The sequence below is a fragment of the Psammomys obesus genome, unplaced genomic scaffold (assembly GCF_907164565.1).
Source record: "Psammomys obesus unplaced genomic scaffold, mPsaObe1.curated_primary_1811, whole genome shotgun sequence".
Taxonomy (NCBI): Eukaryota; Metazoa; Chordata; class Mammalia; order Rodentia; family Muridae; genus Psammomys; species Psammomys obesus.
Genome location: NW_026596073.1, coordinates 1,151,126 through 1,156,198, shown reverse-complemented (window position 1 = coordinate 1,156,198; position 5,073 = coordinate 1,151,126). Strand labels below are relative to the sequence as shown.

Here is a 5,073-nt window from a genome sequence, read left to right as displayed (position 1 = left end):
TCACTGAATGTGGAAGCATACAGCTGGACTGTCTGGTTAGCAATGCCAGTAACCCTCCTGCTTCCATATCTCCTGTACTGGGGTTATAGATGTACATTGCTGTGCCCAGATTTTAACATGGGACTAGGGATTTGAACTCATGCCTTCTATACTATGCACTCCATTCTACCATGCCATCTTTTCAGCCCTCACGCTCCAATGTTAATTGCTAGTTTCATTGCATTGCAATCGTATAATGTTCAGTATCATATTTGTATCTGGAAATATTTCTTTGGATATTATTTGTGTCATAATCTGAATGTTATGTTGTATGGATATTTGAAAAAATATATATATTTGTGTCTCCAGTATACAGCATTTAATATGCACAATGTACAGAAATATATGAAAGCTATTTTGTTATATTGGATGTGACTTGTAGTACTGTATTTCACACTTACATTCCAAAGCAAGGTAGGAAAATGATGAGCAATACACTAGCCTTTTGAAGATGCAAATATTATAAACCCTCAGTAGCCCAGGTCGTACAATACTGGCACAAGCTGGGAACAGTGGCTCGCAGGCAGAAGTGCAAAGGGAGCTCAAAATGCACTATCGTTTTATTTTCATAGGCAGCACATGAAATCCATGAAAAACTATGTTTTATTCAGCAACTATTGTTGACATAACCAGAAACTAGTGTTGAATGAATGTACACTTTCCCTTCATGTTACAGTATATTCCAAGTAAATCAAAGGCAAAAAGCCATGCAAGAAAATGATAAAAAAAATAGGAAATTATTTTTTAAATGAATGAATGCATGTAGTAAATTTTTTTTTTATTTTTGTGAAGGAAAAAACAAAAACAGTCACAGCTGTCTGGATATGCCGGGGATTGAACCCGGGACCTCACACATGTGAAGCACGCGCTCTACCACTGAGCTACATCCCTCAGCCAGGAAATTACTTTTATAGGTAAATTTTTAATTATGAATCATAATAGAAAATGTTGATGTTTAAAAAATATTCAAAATAATAATAAGTTTTCCAGAGTAGAAAAATGTAAGCAAAGGGAGGCTGAAAGGCAAATGATAAAGAGAAAAAATTTCCCTTCTCTCACAATATTGACAAAAGACCTAATATAGATAAATAAAAACCTCCCTGTATTTTGATATGCCAAAATGTGAGGATCTAAAAAAATGCAGGACAAGGTTGATAGAAAAAAAATATAAGTGGCTTTTAAAAATATAAAAATGCCCAGCTATGGTTATAATAAAAGTTCAATAGGAAAAATATCTGGAGTTCAATGTTGTATTAAAGTGTGTGTAGAAATGGCCACTTCCTCATATTCTCTCTGAGAGTATAATTTGTTACACTTTGGACTGAGCAATTCAGGAATATCAGTTGTAATCTAATATGCAGAACTGATTTGAATAATGACCAGTCTAATTTTCCCTGCAGATACAACTATGCTACAGCTAAAAAGGTTCTAGGGATTCTGATCTGGAAGGCCCCTGTGTAACCACAGCACTGAGAGTAAATGGATTCACTGACTTCTCATGAGTCACGAAGGGTAAGAAAATTATGACCTAAGACTTAAAAGATAAGGTTACCTCAAAATACCCCCTTGTGTGTGTCTCCCCTATTCCTTCCCCCTTCCTTTTTCTCTTTCTCATCCATCATCTATCCATCTGTCTGTCTGTCTAGCTATCATCTATTTATGCTCTCTCTATCCACTTATTTCCTGTTTCTCTAAATACTTTCAACAATCATGATTCAGGAACAGATTTTACTTTGCTCAAACCTTTAGTTTAGAACGAAGGCCTAGCCGACTTCAAATTACAGCTTGATAGGCTTTACTAACATAGAAAGAATTTAGGTATACTTTCCTGGATTCTTGGCCAGAAGAATTGTTATTTCACAGAAGGTTATTAATATCACAAAATGTAAAAAAGTATGTATGATACCATATCCACTTTAGCACATTATATTCATTTGTTAAGAAAGCAAAAAGAACCTAAACTTCAATCAATGAAAAATGAATTAAATATGTTATAACCCATTCATAAAAAAAGATTTTATACAACACAAGGACATCTTTTGAGTACTGGAATGACAAGATAATATACAAGTGTTAAAGGCAATGCCCAGGACAGAATACATGCCATGCTGCAGTTTGCTCATAAATTAAAATGTCTCTGTAAGGACACTAGAAAATAAGGATACCTATTGTGGGAGGTGAAGTGGTTGAAGTACAGCAGCAGGAGGACTTTTTGTCTCTAACAGTTTTCTTTCTTTTAGAATTATATATTTGCTTATTTATTTATTACAATTTATTCAATTTGTAGCCCCACTGTTGCCCAGTCCCTCATCTCCTCCTACTAACACCTATCCTTCCTTTTCTCTCCCTCTGCCCTTCCCTTAGTCCCCTGATGGGGGGGGGTCCTCCTTCCCTTCTATCTGACCCTCGCCTCTCAGGTATTGTCAGGCCTGGCTGCATCATCTTCCTCTGTGGCCTGGCAAGGCTGCCCTCCCCCCCCCAGGGGGAGGTGATCAAAGAGCAGATCACTGAATTCAAGTCAGAGACAGGACAGGAGCCTTCCACAGGGGACCTCTGAAAGACTTTACCCACCAGAGTATCAGGAGATACTGAAACTGATAGCCAAACTTTGGGCAGAGTACAGGAAACCTTATGGAAGAAGAGGGAGAAAGAAAGACCTAGAGGGTACAGGAACTCCACAAGGAGACCAACAGAGGCAAAAAACAAAAAAAACAAAAACAAAACAAAACAAAACAAAAAAAAACCTGGGAGTAGGGGGGCCTGCAGAGACCGATAGTCTAACCAAGGACCATGCATGGAGAAAACCTACACCTCCTGTTCAAAGGAAGCCCATAGGTTGCTCAGCTGTCTCGATGACATTTTTTTTGCTTGTTTATTTTCCAATCATATGAATATCTTAGCTATTTCACGAACCATTTAAATATCTATGTAAGTAAAGCAATACCTTGAGGGCATTTAATGTTTCAGAAAACAAAACCATACTTTGAACAAGAAAACACAAATTGAATGCTGTATGGTACATATGCATTTACTAGTATGAAAATCAGAAAAACAAAGAGGTGAATGGGTTTGAAGGAGACCCCAGAAGGCTTTGATTGCATCATTTTATATTTTTACTTCAAATTGGGTCAGATAAATAGATAAGTGAAAGTAATGATTTCAAGTAAAGGAATTAATATAGGATAATCATTCATGTGTATTTAAGTTTTTTACTGAATTTATTAACATACATGTGTTTCTGTGTGTGTATATGTGTATATGTCTACATGAGAGTATGTGTGTGTAAATGCCTCCTCCCATGCTTTTCATATGTGGAGATCAGATGACAACTTCATAGAATTTTTTTATATCTATAGATCCTAGAACTTGATTTCAAGTTGTCAGGCTTAGTGGCAAGGATCTTTACCCCCAAGTCACCTTGCCAGCCTGATTTAAATGTATTTTATGATTCAATAATTTTAACTTAATTTGTTTCTTTAAAAATTCATGCAAAATTTAAAGTGGCCAATAAACTAAAGTCATTGTAAGTGTTTTTTGGGTTTTTTTATTAATTTATTTTAATTAATTACCATTTATTAACTTTGTATCCCAGCTGCAGCCCCCTACCTCATTCCCTCCCAATCTTACCTTACCTCCCTTTTCTCCTCCTTTGTCCTTCCCTTAGTCCACTGATAGGTGAGGTCCTCCTCCACTTTCATCTGACCCTAGCCTATCATGTCTCATCAGGACTGACTGCATTGTCTTCCTCTGTGGCCTGGTAAGGATTTTCCCCCATCAGGGGGAGGTAGTCAAAGAGCCAGCCACTGAGATCATGTCAGAGACAGTGCCTGTTCCCATTACTAGGAAACTCACTTGGACACTGAGCTGCTATGGGCTACAGTGTGCAGGGGTTCTAGGTTATCTCCATTAATGGTCCTTAGTTGGATTATCAGTCTCAGAAGTCCAAGATGGCAACAACCAGCGCACACCATTGTACATCTTTAAGAAGATCCATACAAAGAAACCTAGAAGCTCATGAAGGGATCTTCAGTCTTGACATGTGTGATGGTAAGAACCCATTGGTTACAAATTACACTAACAAAACAGTCACATTTCACATTTATTATAAACATACTAAATATATTTAAAGTTTATTTGGTAAAAATAAAACACTATCAGCTCCTTAGAGAGGGAGGCAATGAACAATGATTGTATGTTTCAAACGTAATAGAGCTAACAACACAGATATATGTTCACTTTCACCGACAGGATACTCTGCCTAAATTCAGTAGCTTTCCTGTGCAATGCAGTAACATCAAATTGTAGTGTGGTATAACATTGCTGAAGGATGTTTTTCTAGCTCCTGTTTCTCCTCAGTTGATCTTAATTATGCCCTCCAGAATCACATAAAGCGAATTCAGTTTCTCTTGCAACAGCCCTTTAAAGGTTTTGGATTCTTTAAATCATCTCCTAAAGTTTCTATTTTTTAAATAGACACACATCATTTTTAAAGTGTTCTTTCTTTGATAAGTGGCCCAGTCTTTGGTAAACTGTTTTTGAGAGGCTTAATTGTCTTATAAATTTGGCCCTCAAAACATTACTCTCATTGAGGCATGATTTCAGAGTAAAATGTCATTTTAAAATTGAAAATAGATTCTTCTCTTATACAGTATATCCTTCCTATAGTTTCTCCCTCCCTCTGCTTCTCCCAGCTCTCCCATATTGCCCCTCTGCCCTAAGTCCACTTCCCCTTCATTTTCCTTCAGAAAGGAGTAGGCGTCCAAGAGGAAACAACCAAAGAGAGCAAAATAAGATATGATAAGCTATGGAAAAACCCTTATATCGTGCTGGACAAGGCAAACCAATAGGAGGAAAGGAGTCCCAAGAGCAGGCAAAGGACTAAGAAACACACCCACCCCCTTTATAGCACTTATAAAGGGTCATTAGGAGTCTCATAAAAACACCAAGCTGAGAGCCATAGCATATACACAGAGGACCTGCATGCAGAGTAAAATATCTTTTTTAATTACATTTTTATTTTTTATATTAATTATA

General features: G+C 36.9%; 1 non-coding gene across 1 annotated transcript; it reads right to left on the bottom strand.

Moving 5' to 3' along the window:
* Positions 1-858: 858 nt before the first annotated feature.
* Trnav-cac (transfer RNA valine (anticodon CAC)) lies at positions 859-928 on the bottom strand. The gene has a single exon. It is a non-coding gene; the product is annotated as a tRNA-Val (tRNA).
* Between the last annotated feature and the right edge of the window lie 4,145 nt (positions 929-5,073).